Here is a 16,542-nt window from a genome sequence, read left to right as displayed (position 1 = left end):
GAGAGAGAGAGAGAGAGAGAGAGAGAGAGAGAGAGAGAGAGAGAGAGAGAGAAGTGGGAAGAGAGGAGGGGAAGGGAGCAGAGGAAAGAGGAGAGAGAGAAATTAAATTTGGGGACAGCCTAAGTTGTACTTGGGCAGCTATGCCAATTAAGAATGCTAAAAATAGCCATGCCTTCTTTCATGTGGAAGATAGAGAAGAGGCTTCGGCAATAAACAGACACAGCAGCAGAAAGCTTCTGAGGCCAGGAAACATAACCAGCTGGGACACAAGCAGTGAGTTACCAGGCAGAAGTTTCATAGATAGATAGACATGCCAGCCTGCTGCCTCTCTGCCCTCCTCCTACTCAACCCCACAGATAAGCTCTTCATAAAGGGGAAAACACTTCTCTGTTTTAGAGGTTTCCAATGCCTCCCAAAAGGGGGCAAGTGTCTGGCAGGACATCCAGAGCCCTGGAAAGCTGGGGAAGGCAGGGGGAAACTGGGGGTGGGAGGGGAGAGAACTAGGAAGGGGAGGGGGTAATAAATAGGTACCTTCCACTCCCCACCACTATCACTTGTAAGATGTAATAAACAGAATAATAGGTGGACTCGCCCATGGATGCTTTTAAGGAGAGGTCAGGGATGCTGACTAAAACAGAAGAGAGCTATATGCCAACCCAATTCTAACCCAACTGGGCTCTGCATGTCCTAGAAAGAGAGGGGACAGGAACAAGAGAGGGAGGATGCTGAGGGCCATTCACAGAGTTTCTTGGAGCCGGCTCTGCTAAATTCCATCTTTATTGCAGAGATGGAAAGGGTTTGCTCTCCTGCCTATTTAATTCCTCCAGGTCCTGCCTTCCCCATGCAGTGTCCAGTACAGGGCTTTAGAAATAGCATGTACCCAGTTAATCGCTGTTGGATTGAACTGTCAATGAGTCACACCCGGTGGGCAGGCTGTGATTACTAACAGGACAAAGGAGGAATATTGGCCCCTCTTGGTGAATCGCTTGTTCGCACACTTCCCTGCCCACATTGCAGCTAAGGAGGCTTCCTTTCCCAACAGGGCTTTCTTCCAATCCCCCATAAATATCAGAGGCAAAGCACAATTCTGGGTAGTGCCCTGGTCTTGGAATCAGAAAGCCCAGTTGCTTATCAACCATGTGACTACGAGCAGGTCACTTAACCTCTTTTCAGTCTCCTTTTCTGTATAAAGAAAGAGTTGGACTAGATAGCCTCTAAGGTCTCTTGGGGCTCCAAACGTCTATGTCTAGAAATTGGGAATCTAGGCTGCTGGCCACAGTTTCCCTTGCTGTAGTCTAACATAGAACCAGAAGGTGATGGAAGCATTATCTAGTACAGCCATTCAAGGATGTAGTGGTTGGCTGCTCTTGTCTCTGGAAGCAATAGGAAGCTAACACTTCACAAACCAGAGTTCCCCTTGGGCAACACTGGGGAACAGTGAGAAGAGAGTCTGACCCAATACTGGCTTTTCTAGGACAAAGAAGCCAACTCACCTGCAAGTTAAAAACAAAGCTCTTCTTGGGGAAAATTTTTAAATCCCTAAATGTATGCATCAGTGAAATAGAAAAAGAGCAGATCAATGAAATGGGCAGACTTAAAAAAAAACCTAGAAAAAGAACAAATGATAAACAAAAATAACAAATTCAGCCAAAACTCAAACTGGAATGCCAGAATATCAAAGGAGGGATCAATAAAATTGAAAGACAAAACAAAACAAAAAACATTGAACTAATAAATATGACAAAGAGCTGGTTTTATGGGGGTGGGGTGGGGGGGTAAAATAAACCACTGATTAATTTATTTTTTTAAAAAAGAAGAAAGTCAAATTATTGGTATCAAATGAAAAGGGCAAATTCACAACCAATGAAGAGGAAATTAAAGCTATTATTAGGAGTTACTTTGCCCAATTACATGTCAATAAATCTAACAATCTAAATGAAAAAATTAAATATATAAATTTCCCAGATTAACAGAAGAGGAAATATAATACTTAACTAGGAATGCTTTAGCTCATTCACTAAATTCTTCCCCTTTACCCATTTAGCTTTCCAGGTCAATCAGGGAGCTCCCATTCTGAACTTTATACTAAGTCATTAAGGAACTCGGCTCTCTTCTCCACCCTAGCTGGGCTGGCCTAGTATGTGAATGCCCATACTATGCCCCTGCTGCCCTCTTCAGTGTACACTTGGGCTCAGTCCACCTCCAGCCCTTTTCTTCCTAAGGCAAGGCAGCCCTAGAAAGACAGGCTCATACATAGGCAAAGTAGGGCCACTCTCGGAACCAAGACTCTTTCCCTTATTTGTTTTCCCAAATCCCTGCCAGCCTCTGCAAGGAGGTGGATTCAATTTGTCCAGAAGCCCCATGACAAGAGGAGCAATTTGGCAACTTAGTTTGGCCTGAGCATCTGCAAAAAACCAACAGGAGAGCTTAGCTTCTCTGGTAAAAGTCTGGGCTGTTTTGGGTTTGGAGGTTTTTAAGCCAAATTCATCACCAAAATTACTTCTCCCAGTCTCTCCCCTAGCATTCTCACAAAATAATTCAGTATTTGTTATGCTCCTATAATGCACAAGCGCCGTGGGCAGTATGGCTTTCATAATAACTTAAACAATATGGGCTTGAAAGTTTGCAAAAAACTTTAAATACATTATCTCACTTGTTTTCTACAATAAGCCTGTGAGATAAGTATTACAAATACTACTATTATCCCCAATCTTTTTGTTGTTGTTGGGCAGCTAGGGCAGCCAGATGTTGCAGTGGATAGACAGAGAGTCCTGGAATCAGGAAGACCTTCCCCAAGTTCAGATCCATCAGACACTAGATGTGTTATTCTGGGCAAGTCACTTAACTCTGTTTGCCTCAGTTTCCTTATCTGTCAGATAAGCTGAAGAAGGAAATAGTAAACCGCTCCATTATCTTTGTCAAGAAAACTTCAAATGGGGTTACAAAAAGGCAGATGTAACTGAAAAGACTGCAACAAATTATTCTAATTCTAAAAGCAAGAAAATTGAGACTCTGACAGTCTTGCTTAGTCACAGAACTTACAAAGGTCCGAGAGGGGATTCCAATAGTCTTCCTGAATCCAAACCAAGTATTCCATCCATTATACCACACTGTCTCTTCTCCAGGAGTGGATTGTGCTAACAGTGGGTCTAAGCCTTTCCAACTATTCATCTCATAGGCATCTGAAACAGTGTTTCAAAAACAGAGCTCTTTATCTTTCCCTCCTTATCTTTCCCTCTATAAAAACTCCTCTTCCAAGCTTCCCTCTACTAACTGGTCCAGGCTCAAAATCTTGGTGTCATCCTTAACTCCTCTTCCTGATACCACATATCTAAGGTACTACCAACGTGGTCATTTGTATATTCACACTATCTCCCATAGATACACCCATTCCCGAAACCATGCCCCAAGTATAGGCGCTCATCATTAACTGGACTGTTGCAATAGTTTTTCTCTTTCTATCTGGTCTCTCCAGCTCCAAGCCATCTTCCACTCAGGTGCCAGCTCCAGCTACATATGTATGTGTGTATATACTTATTTATAGCAGCCCCTTTTAGGGTGGCAAGGACCCTCAATTGAGAAATGTATAAACAAATTGTAGTATATGATGGTGATAGACTATTATTGTGCTGTAAGAAACAAACAGGATGATTTCAGAAAAAGCTGGAAAGACCTACATGAACTGAGGCAGAGTGAAATAAGCAGAACTGGGAGAACATTGTACATAATAACAGCAAAATTGTATGATGATTATCATGAAAACTTGGCTATTCTCAGCAATGCAATGATATGGGACAATCCTGAAAGACTTATGATGGGGAATGCTATCCACCTCCAGAGAAAGAATTGTTTGAATCATCTTTCCCATCAGGGTATTTTTGGTTTTATTTGGGGGTTTTGGTCATGTATGGGTGTGCTCTCAAAACAATGACCAATATGTAAGTATATTTTGCATGATAATAAAATAATAAATTATATAATAATATACTAATATAAATAACAATGACATTTATAAAATATAACATATTTATAATATGTAATTTATAAATTGTATTTATAATAATAAAAATAAAATTTAAAAATACATGTCATATATACCTAGTTATTAACATGTCTCCGCCCCCCATCAGAATTTGAGCTCTGGCTCATATGCCAGTGCTGGCATATAGGAACTTAAAAATACTTTTAATTGGGGGCAGCCAGGTGGCTCAGTGGATTGAGAGCCAAGTCTAGAGCTAGGAGGTCCTGAGTTCAAATTTGACCTTAGATTCTTCCTACCTGTATGATCCTGGGCATGTCACTTAACCTTCATTGCCTAGTCCTTACCACTCTTCTGCCTTGGAACTGATACATAGCATTGATTCTAAGACAGAAGGTAAAGGTTTTAAAAAATATGCTTTGATTGATTCAAAGTCTGCCTTGGAGCTATATTAGCTATGTCACCAAAAAGTCACATCTCTCAGGCTAAAATTCTAAGACTCTCAGACTAAGATGCTAATGTATACAGCTAAAACTATAAAATATAAGTTAACTTGGGGCAGCTGGGTAGCTCAGTGGATTGAGAGTCAGGCCTAGAGAAGTGAGGTCCTGGGTTCAAATCCGGCCTCAAACACTTCCCAGCCGTGTGACCCTGGGCAAGTCACTTGACCCCCATTGCCCACCCTTACCACTCTTCCACCAAGGAGCCAATACACAGAAGTTAAGGGTTTAATAAAAATAATTTAAAAAAAAAGAAAGAAAATATAAGTTAACTTTTGGAAGAAGTGGGAGGTCACCACAGCAAAGAAATCATGGGTTCAGACCTATTCCCCAAAGATGTGCTAGAAGAGGGATTCCAGGTTCCCAGGATAAATATGGTGACTGACTGAGACCCATTATTCAATACAACTTCCCAGGGACACCAAGGCCCCATCAGGAATCACTTCCCTTGTAGGCTTAAAGGATTTGAAAATCCAACACCAATCTTTTCCAAGGAAAGATTCACAGGAGTTTTCCTTCCTCTACTACCTCCCTTCGAATTCCTGCTGCTTCTGAACCTGCCATCTCAACTAACAAATAAATTAGAGGTGAGCAAGAAGCCATGCCAACCTGCATGCCAGTATAACAGTTAGACTGTCCACACCCTCCAACTTGCCCAGACCACCCCATGCCCCCAACTCTCACTCCAAAGCAAAGGAGTGAAGATGGAATGAATCAACCAGAGATGAGAAACCCACAGTCACTCTCAGTTCCCTGAAAAGCAGCCTTGTTGCTTTTGTGAAGGAATGCTGTTGCTACAGTTGTCTTCATAATCCACAACCTTCGGGCAGACTGAATTGAGGTGGGGATTTGAGAAAACAAAACAAAAAATTCCCTGGCCCTTAGAAGGGATAAAAGTTGGTCCAGTTCAGACAGTAAAAAAAAAAAAAAAATCTAAAAATATACTTAGCACCAAATTCTTCCACCCCCACCCTGCTCCAAACACACCAGCACCACAATCCACTGGGCTGAGTCTTATAGGAGCTTACAGGAACCATGAAGTTGGGGGACTAATCTTTGTTTGAAGGGGGTCTGGTGGTGGTAGGTAACTCATGAAACAGGCCTTCTTTTCCTCTTTCAGGGTGGTTCGGAGATATAGAGAGTTTTGTCTGGTAGAAAGAATACCAACCTTTGAGTCAGGAGACCAGCTCTGCCTTAGTTGTGTGGCCTTGGGCAAGTTGCTTCCCTTTTCTGGGCCACATATAAAATATCCTCCAAGGTCACTTTTCAACTCTGATATTCTTTGACCCCATCATTCTAATTCTTTTCAACAAGTATCTACTTTGTGCAAAGAATTATGGTAGGTATTTTGAGAGCCAAGGTCCAGGAAGGCCCAAGCCTCAGAGTTCACAACCAGGGAAGATACAAAGTGTGGAAGCACATGAGAATGGGATAAAAGGCTAGTGGGATTCAGCAGGGAGAGAATGGAATTCTGGCCAGAGAATGTTACGACTTGTTTTTATGAATCGAGGGACAGGCAGCTCCAAGGAAAAGAAACTCAGACTCAGTCTCTGAATCAGGTTTATGGAGCTGAAACAATCTGAGCCATCAAAGAACTAGCTGTGAAACATCATTTCTCCCAGCTGGGGGTGGGGAGAACTCATGCCTCAGCACTTTCTGAAGGAGCTCCTTATCAGCATGAACCAGCCCCGTTTACAGAGAAGCTAGGGTGAACTAAGCAGAAAAGAAAGGGGGGTAGAAGGGAGTCTTAAGCCAAGGACCAATAAAATGATGTGTGTTCTGCCTCCTTCTCTACCCCATAATCTCCTGCCCAAAAAAAAAGGAATGGGTCTGGGTTCCATTGGGTCAATGGAATCCTGTATCCAAAGGGAAGCTCACTTAGCCTATTCTTCTCAGAGGTTCTCTATTTCCCATCCCATGACCATGTCCATCTCAGTTATCCTAGCTTGTGACAGTTATCCCAGGAGTGACAGCACCAGGGGGTGAGGGATTTTCAGTTTTGGGAGCATCCTTTCCTGTTATGAGTAATAATAATAATGATGATGATGATGATGATGATGATGATGATGATGATGATTTAATGCCCATATCTATATGTAATGAAACTTAATAACAGTTAGCATTCCAAAGATCATCTTTCCTAGACCCCAGAAACAAATGAAGCCCTCATAAAGGAAGAGGAAGTGGGAGAACCAGTAAGAAAGGAAGGCTATAAATTCATGCTTTTCCTCTTTCCGCCCAACCCCCATCCCCTTTTCTTGGTTTTTTAAAGAAGTGCGTGTGTGTATTTGTTTTCTTAAACTTTAAAGCTCAAGCAGCACTCTGGCCATATAAGCATGAGTGTGTCTTTTTTCCAAAGTATAGCACAGTCAGCCCTTCCAGTAGGGTTGGCCAACATTTACTAAATGAAACTATTAAAAAAAAAAAAGAAGAAGTTTTTAAGATTATCCTGTGTGGCTCTTACTAGGTAAGTTAAAAATAAGGCATTTTATCAAGGGCACAAATGGGAAATGGTTGAATACATGTGGTCTGTGTAATGAAATGTTATCATGAAAAAATATAAGGAATTTGGCAAAATATAGGATGACTTCTATGAACGGATTCAGAACAAATTAAGCAGAACCAGGAGAACAAAACACCCAGTGTATGGTGGAATAATGAGGTAGTAGAATTCTAAGCAACAGAAAAACAAACAATAGAACAGATAATGAAATATACCTGTGAAAAATCTCAAGAGTTATTGAGACACAGTGAAGAGCGCATGGATCTGCAACTGAGAGGAGATGATATGGTTTTGAATTCTGTCTCTGCTACTTAGTGCCTACATAACACCTTGGGCAAGCAATTGGCTCCCTTAGCCCTCAGTTTCCTCATCCATAAAATAAGGGGGTTAGAGAGATGGTTTCTAAGATCCTTCTAGCTATGATCCATGAATACCAGGACATAAAAGTACATAGACTGTTAGCCTTCTATCAAAGAATCAGCGGTTTTTGCTTAACTATTTTTCTTTGTTCCATGAGTTGGGTCCAATGCGAAAGAGGAAGAGGAATTTAAGAAGGACTGGGATATATAAAAATAAAAGGTTCCCACAAAATGTCTTTTGAAACAAAAAATTAATGTTAGGGCCCCTGAGGAATGTCTATCATCTGGGAAAAAGGTACTGAATATTCCAACAAAAGAAGTCCATTTTTTATAGAAGGACTTTACATAGAAAAAAATCTTTGATTCTACTTGGGAGACTAGTGGATTGCTTGAGCTTGGGAGTTCTGAGATCAGCAAAGTTAAGTCAATCAGGTGCCTATACTAAGTCCGATACCAATATAGTGATTTCCCCAGAGAGGGGAGCCACCAGGCAAAATGGAAAAATGATCAAGTGATCAGACCCATGGGTTACCACTGTACTTCCAGCCTAAACAAAATAGAGGGAGGAGATACATTCTTAATTAAGAAAACAAGGGGGCAACTGGGTAGCTCAGTGGATTGAGAGTCAGGCCTAGGGACGGGAGGTCCTAGGTTCAAATCTGGACTCAGACATGTCCCAGCTGTGTGACCTTGGGCAAGTCACTTGACCCCCATTGCCTACCCTTACCACTCTTCTAACTAGGAGCCAATACACAGAAGTTAAGGGTTTAAAAAAAAAAAAAAAAAGAAAACAAAAATCTTTCAATCCTGAAAACAGTGCAGGGAGACAGGAAGGGCAAGTGTTAACATACACATTTTACACAGTCATTTTACTCTTATGATTTTTTTATCATTGTATCACACTGCCTATTTACAAATCCTGGGCACACTAAAGGAGCTCAAATTATATGTCTGGGCCCCACTGCCTAGAAGACCAAAAGAATAAAATAAAATAAAATAAAATAAAATAAAGCATTAATGGATTCTCTCAAAGATTTACATCTGAGTGAGAGATCTTGGGGGTCATTTTGCTCAAACCTGCCATAAGATTGTAAGCTCCCTCAGGTTGTCTTTTGCCCCTTTTTTGTATGCCTAATCCTCAGAACGCTACCTGGAGCATAGGAGGTGTTTAATAAATGTCTATTGCTTGAAGTGATTGATTTTATAGATGAGGAAAATGGGGTGCAAGCCAGGTGAGGTTCCCAAGGTCAGAGAGATCAGAACTCAGACTCTGGGGATCCAAATTCAAAGCTCTTTCTCTAACTTTCTGTCATGATCAGCCTATAGCTAGAAATCCCCAAGGATCTGAGAGGAAACCACCCAGTAGGAAGGTCAGTTAGGAAGTGTCTTTGAAGCTCTTCATTCCTTAAGGCCCCAAGGGAAGGAAAATGGTGGGGAGAGGTTTGGAGGGAAGGAGAGAATAGAATACAGTATTCTTCCAGCAGCCGGTTGGTACCTAAAGTGTTTGGGTTATAACGTTATAATTACTGAGGCTGATTAAGTCCAACTTCAAAGCTGAGATTACAATGACATCAGTGCCCATGAGCCCGAGTGTTAAGCTCACAGCCCCAAACCAGTGTGGCAAGCAAGGCTGAGCACACCAAATAGTTCTACTGTTATTGCAGCGTGTTTACAAACTGACGTTTACTCCAGTTAGCCCACACATACTTCTCTCTTTTTTTTAACCTCTTATCTAAACACATGTGCAAGCCTTGGCCCTTGTAGACAAGCCAGACAGCAGCAAGGCTGGCATCAGCAGCACGTGTAGTCTGGCCACCAAGCAAGCCAGCAGGCACACACCAGGGGGTGGAGAGAGACTTCTGAAACAAAGCTTTCCCATCATGCCAGAGAATCCCAAAGGTCTCTTCTAGCTCTAATGCAATGAGTGTTAATTAGAGAGGCTGTTTGACTTAGAAGATACAACCCTGAGGTGTAGTGACACAGTGGATAGAGCACCAAGCCTGGAGTCAGAAGGTCCTGGGTTCAAATCTGACCTCAGACACTTCCTAGCTGTGTGACCCTAGACAAATCACTTAACCCTAATTGCCTAGCCCTTGCTCCTCTTCTGCCTTAGAACTGATACTAAGACAGAATGAAAGGGTTTTTTAAAAAGGAAACAAAGAACACTAGACTTAGAATCAAGAAGATTCTAGTTCAAATCCTGTCTCAGATACTAACAAGCAAGAAATTTAATCTCCTTCAGACTTAATTTCCTCATTTGTAAAATGAGAGTAATAATAGCACCTCCCTCACATGACTGTTGTGAGACTCAAATAGGAAGAGATATAAAGTGCTTTGTAATCCTTAAGACATCTGGGCAGAGCAGTGGAAAGATCACCAGGCCAGGAGTCAGGAAGGCTCATCTCCCCGAGTTCAAATCCAGCCTCAAAAGCTTTTTCTAGCTATATGACCCTAGGCAAGTCATTTAGCCCTGTTTGCCTCAGTTTCCTCCTCTGTAAAATGAGCTGAAAAATGTAAAATGAGCTTGTACAATGGCATTCCAGTATCTTTTTCAAGAAACCTCCAAATAGGGTCATAAAGAGTCTGACACAACTCAACAATAACAACAAACCTTAAGGCACAATGTAAATGTTAATTATAATAATGATAATTATTATTATTTTTTACAATTGAGGTAGCAGGTTTCCCTAAAGAAACCATCATAGTGGAAACAGTGATAGCCTTCTGGAACAAACTAAGTTTAGAGTGAGGAAGTACTGGTTCAAATTTGGCTTCTGTCACTTCCAAGTTCCTTTAACCTTTCTCAGAATCAGTTCCCTTGTTTGTAAAACAAAATGCAAATGATACTAAAAGATGACCATAAGATTATTAACTTATTAATTTAAGATTAACCATAGGAATAAATAAGATGAGCTGAAAAAAATAATAAAATATTATAATAAAAAGGGTTTTTGCAAAAAAAAAATCTTTACCTTCTTAGAATTGATATTGGTCCAAGACATAGGAGCAATAAGAGCTAGGCAACTGGGGTTAAGTGACTTGCTCAGGGTCTCATGATTAGGAAGTATCTGAGGCCAAATAAACCAGGACTTCCCATCTCTAGATGAAGCTTTCTATCTACAGAGTCACCTAGCTGCAACAGCTTTTGCAAATTTTAAAGTTCTATAAACATATCTAAACATGGGAAAATACTTTAAACTTTTTAAATTTAAAATGTCATTTTAATATTTTAATTAATTTAAATATTTAATATTTAAATTTTTTAGAAATTTTGTATAACCCAGTAGAAGGGCCTATTGGCACCAGGAGTGGGGAGGGAAAGAAAATGAATCATGTATAAACATGTCTATTATGATCATTATCATCACAATTAATAGAGGCTCCATTCAATACCATCTTGTCAACCTTGACAGTCTTGCCAATCCATCCCAAGAACAGAACTACCACTATCCCTAGCTGAGACATACCGACTGCCCCTGCAGTTATACTGGCCTTCCCCAGCAGGCTTTTTCAGGCACAGGGGCCCATGCAATGGTATTAATGGAAAAGTCCAACCACAGCAAGGGCACCGGGCCCAGGAGCAAGAAATCGCCTCTAATCTTATCAAAGATGCATCCTTGGGGGCAGGTGGGTAGTTCAGTGGATTGAGAGCCAGGCCTAGAGACGGGAGGTCCTAGGTTCAAATCTGGCCTCAGACACTTCCCAGCGGTGTGACCCTGGGCAAGTCACTTGACCCCCATTGTCTACCCTTACCACTCTTCCACCTAGGAGCCAATACACAGAAGTTAAGGGTTAAAAAACAAAACAAAACAAAAAAAAGATGCATCCCCAACACATCACCCCTCTGGAAACCCAGCAGACCTGGTGGAGTCTAATAATCTAGACTCTCCACAATCTGGTGCCTCTTAAAACCCCAGCTCTGCCTTCTGAAGAAGCCAAGTTATTACTCTGTGATTCCTAGTAATTAAAGATCTCAGATAGAGGCGGAGGTGAGGCTGGGAGTAGAATTGATAGCATCGGCTTAGTCGGACTGGAGAAGCAACAGGCTGGTCGAGTCTGCTGCCCTAGGGAATAAAGAAGGGCCCACATGGGGCCCAGGAGATAGAGGGAGCCACTGCAGTTACCCTATGCCACACTTGCCTTCTCCTCCTTCCTAGTCCAGGTGGCCCTGCCTGCTGGGGCCGGGGTGGTGGGGAATGCGGTTATTTCATCTTTAACTGGAACCACATACGAATATTTATCTCCTAGGCACTAGCAGGAGCACGGATGAGCAACAGATGTCCAAACTCCCTGCGAAACCACAAGACCTCCAAGGTCTCTGGCAGCACCTTTGGCCAAACCCTTGCCCTCAGCACAGCAACGCTAAATACACGAATTTCCCATTTAAAGAACCCAGGCGTCCCAGAGGCAAGCCTCACATTTCAGGAGCCTCCTTTACTTCTCAGGATCACCCGCGTTTGAAAGCGCAAAGCCCGGCCTGGCTGCTGGGCTGAGCTTGGTAAAAAGTTGCCTCCAGTTCGGGCCAGGCGACCCACCGCAGGTGTCAGGATTAAGCAAGGCACCTCTCCGAAACAATACTTCCTTCCCCGGGAGGCTAGGCAGGGAGGTGGGCCCGGGCACAGCACCGGCTGCCACCTGGGCCCTCCCTCCTACGGAAGGCCGGGAGAGGCGCCAGGAGAGCCGAGCTGCCGGGACTGGGAGTCACAGCCCCAAGGGACTTCACCGGCCACTGACATCTGGAAAACCATAACTTCCTGTAATTAAAGGCCATGGGCAGGGGGAGAGGGTTGGGGCAGAGGCGGGGAGAGTGGAAATGAGTGGGGATCACGGGTCAGAAAGGCAACAATCCCTGGGACTTCGGAGGTTTGGTCTGTGGCTGGTGCCAAACAGCTCAGCAGAGGACTGGGACGTGACCACGACAGTGGGGTTCGGTTATCTGGTTTTGAAATGGGTTAAAGGTCTGCTGGCATCTCAAGCCCGCAGAGTTCGCCTGCTTCGGACCGTTCCGTTCGTTTAAAATTGTTCTTTTTCTGCGGAGGGAGGATCGAAGTCTCCGGCCCCTAGCAGCCTCGGCCTAGGGGCGCCCTCCCCACACACACACCCCCTCTCTTTTCAGAGAGCCTCGCTTGCTGTCAGGGAAACTCTGGAGCCCCCTAGACCCCGGGAGCCGGCTGTCGCTCCCAGGAGTGGGGATGATGAAGCCCTGGGAGCTCCCTCCCCACCCGCAGCTGCACCTGCACCCAGCCCGAACTGCGGCCGCTCCTACCCTGTGCCCGCCCCCCGGACCCCGACGCCGCAAGCCTTACAGTTCGCCGCGGCACTCCGGGAGCGCATGGTTCTCGGCCACCGGCTCTCCTCCACCTCCTAGTCTGCCCCCGGGCGCGGCAACCCGGGACGGCAACTGCGCTGCGGCTGGGGACTGACTGAGCCTGTAGCTCCAGCCTCTGCCCCAGAAGCAGCCCCACAGGGGAGGGCCGGCCTCCCCCGGCCCGGCCTCTCTCCAATCGGAGCGCAGCCCGGAACCCCGGCCCCGCCCCGCCGGGCTAGCTGTCACCGCGGGCCGGCGCACGTGGGCTGGAGCTGCCCCCGCAGCCCGGCCCAGGCGGAGTCCCGGGGGGGGCGGAACTGGCCCCAGCACTAGCCCAGCCCGCTTGGGGAAAGCTGGCCCGCCCCGCTCCAAAAGCACGCAGGTAGATGCCCCTGCCTGCCCAACCAGAGCTTTCCCCGTGAAGCTCCAGGGTTGCGCCGCCCCCGCTACCAATTGGACTAGGAGTCTGTGGCGCGTCCCAGCCTGGGCGCTTAGGGAAGGGCGCAGAACTAAGGGCGCCGATGGAAAGAAGGAAAAGGATCCCAGCAGTGGGAGATGGGCACAATCCAGATCAGAAGGGGGTTAACTAGGGCCTCACACCCCGGCCTGGAGGTCGGCGCTCCGGAGTGTTCCCCGGACGCTGGTTTTCCCCTCTTTGAAAACTAGCCTAGGTAACCCCGAAGGTCCCCGAAGGTCCCCGCAGTTCTTGCATTCTGGCCTCAGGGACCCCAGCTGTATTTCCTGGTTCTCGGTTTGCAGATGACTGAGCTGAGCCTATGAACAGTTCCAAGTCCTTTCTGCTGCAGCAGTTATCTCTCACATCTAGCTCTTCTCGCCTCTCACTAAGATCTCATCACCTCTCATTTGGGCTTTTATAAATAGCTTCTTTAAAAAAAAAAATCTTTACCTTCTGTCTTAGAATCAATACTATGTATTGGTTCCAAGGCAGAAGAGGTAAGGGCGAAGCAATGGGGGTTGTGACTTATCCAGGGTCACACTGCTAAGAAGTGTCTGAGATCATCATATTCAAACCCAGGACTTCCCGGCTCTAGCGCTGGCTCTCAGCCACCTAGTTCCCCTTATAATTAGTTTCTAACTGACCTAACAGTCTTCATTGTGTTCCCTCTCCTATTCACCCCGGTTGCCTAATCAACTTAAAACACTATTATGGTCTTGGACACTCCCTAGTTCCAAACCCTCTAGCCCTTCCCTCTTGATAATGAAATCAAGTACAACCTATTTATCCTGGCATTGAAGGCCCTCCACTGCCTGACTGGAAGTAAATATAGAAACCATAAGTAAGATAATTTGAAGAGTAGGGAGAGAACACTAAGCTAGAAGAATCAGGAAATGTTTCTCTTGGCATAGATGAGCCTGCTGGTGCCAGCTAGTGCCAGCTAGTACCAGCTCCCAAAAGATCCGGTTGTTAAATTTTCATTGTGAGCATTTCAGGAAATAATACAGACCAGGGCTTGATATATAGTGTTGTGTTGATTGACTAGACTTAAGAAAGTGATGGAGGGGCAGCTGGGTATCACAGTGGACAGAATGCTAAGTCTGGAGTCAGGAGGTCCGAGTTCAAATTCTACAACGGATACTTCCTACCTGTGTGACCTTGGGCAAGTCACTTAACCCTAAATGCTTAACCCTTAAAGATCTGCTGCCTTAGAAGCAATATTCATTCCAAGACCAGAAAGCAAGGTTGTTGTTGTTTTTTTTTTTAAAGAAGAATAAAAGAAAGTGATGGAGAAAAAAAATTAATAATGTAGATTACACTTCAAAGTGTAGCATGCACATTCCACCACCATAGCTTCTTGGTAAACATTTACAAGCACATCCCTCAGTGAGCCTTAAAGAAAAAGAGGGAGGGGGCAGCTGGGTAGCCCAGTGGATTGAGAGTCAGGTCTAGAGAGGTCTTAGGTTCAAAGCCTGCCTCAGACACTTCCCAGCTGTGTGACCCTGGGCAAGTCATTTGACCCCCATTGCCCACCCTTACCACTCTTCCACCAAGAAGCCAATACACAGAAGTTAAGGGTTTAAAAAAAATGAATAAAAAAAAAGAAAAAGAAGGAATGCAAGAGGCAGAAATTATTTGGTTATACATTCTCTTGAACAGCAAAGAGATAAAACCAATCAGTACTTTAAGGAATGATTTCTGGCTCTTCCCCAGAAACTCAAATACGGAAGCTGAAACGTAAATCCTTTGGCCACATCATGAGAAGGCTGGACTCACTGGAAGATATCCTGATGTTGGGAGAGATTTAAAGGCAACAGGAAAAGGGGATGCCAGGGATGAGGAGGACGGACACTATCATGGAAGCAACAAGCAGGAGCTTGGATGGACTTTGGGAGATAGTAGAAGACAGAAGGATGGGGTCATGAAGAATTGAACCTGCCTGTACAACAGCACCACATTCTATACTCAACCAATAAACTGTGCAAAGGCTCCAAAGTGGCAGGGAGGGGAGAGATCTCCATTCAGAGAGCTGCTAGGCAAATGAGCTGATCTGGCAGGAATGCCATCTGTGAAGGGTGCTATCAGCCTACACAGACAGGCATCAGCCAGATTTTGAAGGGTTTTAAATGCTACCCTGAGGAATTTGATACTGGAGGCACTAGGGAACCTCTGAAGATTCTTGAGCAGGAGAGTGGCATGCCCTGACTTTGTGTTTTAGAAATTTAATTCTGAAGCTTCCCCCAATAGACTCTTTCCCTCCCCCTGCTAACAGAAATTCCTCATTCCTTCAGCTTCTCATAGTCTTTCTCTCTCCTTGGTATTCAAGCCAGCCAATCTCCTTGGTGTCCTAGTTATCACTGTACTTGTTCTTCCCCAGACTGAAGGCAAGCAACTTGAGAAAAGGACATGGGGAGAAACCACCTTGTTGCCCCAGTGCAGAGTCCACTGACTCACACAGAAGTGGCATGGGGGCAGCATGGCATCAGCTACATTGAAAGGAGAGCAGTTGCTAACCTAATCCACAGGCATCCATTGCCTTATGCCTTCCTGCTCAATAAAAAACAAATATTAATGCCCATTAAACCCTGGCCTGATGCTTGGGGAGCCATTCTACTTTTTATTGCAAAGCTAGAGAGAAGGAACAGTCCCACCCCTGCCCTCCCCACCCCTTACTCCCAGCGAAGGCTCTCCAGAAGCTCAGTAGATCTTTTTTGAACCTGAGTTTGATTTTGTCCATTGTCAAGGGCAAATTCCCTCAGAGGGGACAGCCAAAGAGCCAGGCCAGACCCTTCAGCCTCAATGAAAGCTCCAAGTTTTTTCACAGCCACAATCTTGGGGGATCCTCCCCACAACCCTTCCCTCCATGGCAGGTGATCCCTGAGGTTCCTTAGAGCTCTAAAGCTCTGTCTATATTAAAGAAGCAGTTTGATATAGTGGACAGACAGGCAGCTAGGTGGTACAGTGAGGGGAATCAGGAAGACTCAGCTTCCTGAATTCAAATCCAGTCACTAGCTGGGTAATCCTGGGCAATTCACTTAACTGCATTTGCCTCAGTTTCCTCATCTGTAAAATGAGCTGGGAAAGGAAACCACCCCAGTATCTTTGCCAAGAAAACCCCAAATGGGGCTACAAAGAGCCTGACACAACTGAAAAACAACTAAGCAACAACAGACATTAGTTGTGTGACCTAGGGTGAGTCACTTAAACTCTTCAATCCTCAGTTTTCTTACCTGTAAAATCGGGATAATAATGACACCTACCTCCCAAGTTGTTATAAGGATCAACTGGTAGCATATATATTTTTTAAAAATCTTACCATCTGTCTTTGACTCAATACTGTGTATTGGTTTCCAGGCAAAAGAGGAATAAAGACTAGACAACTGGGGTTAAGTGACTTGCCCAGGGTCACACAACAGGGAAATATATGAAGCCAAAT

General features: G+C 44.5%; 1 protein-coding gene across 1 annotated transcript in view; it reads right to left on the bottom strand.

Annotated features, from left to right (window-relative positions):
• The window catches only part of MICAL2 (microtubule associated monooxygenase, calponin and LIM domain containing 2), a 278,713-nt gene extending 265,992 nt beyond the window's left edge, over positions 1-12,721 (bottom strand). Inside the window, exon 1 of the mRNA XM_044681829.1 lies at positions 12,648-12,721. The gene's annotated coding sequence lies outside the window, so the exon portion shown is untranslated. The remainder of the gene's footprint in view (positions 1-12,647) is intronic.
• Between the last annotated feature and the right edge of the window lie 3,821 nt (positions 12,722-16,542).

Source organism: Gracilinanus agilis, chromosome 6, assembly GCF_016433145.1.
Source record: "Gracilinanus agilis isolate LMUSP501 chromosome 6, AgileGrace, whole genome shotgun sequence".
NCBI lineage: Eukaryota > Metazoa > Chordata > Mammalia > Didelphimorphia > Didelphidae > Gracilinanus > Gracilinanus agilis.
Note: the sequence above shows the minus strand (reverse complement) of the source record. Positions and strands in the feature narration are given on the sequence as shown.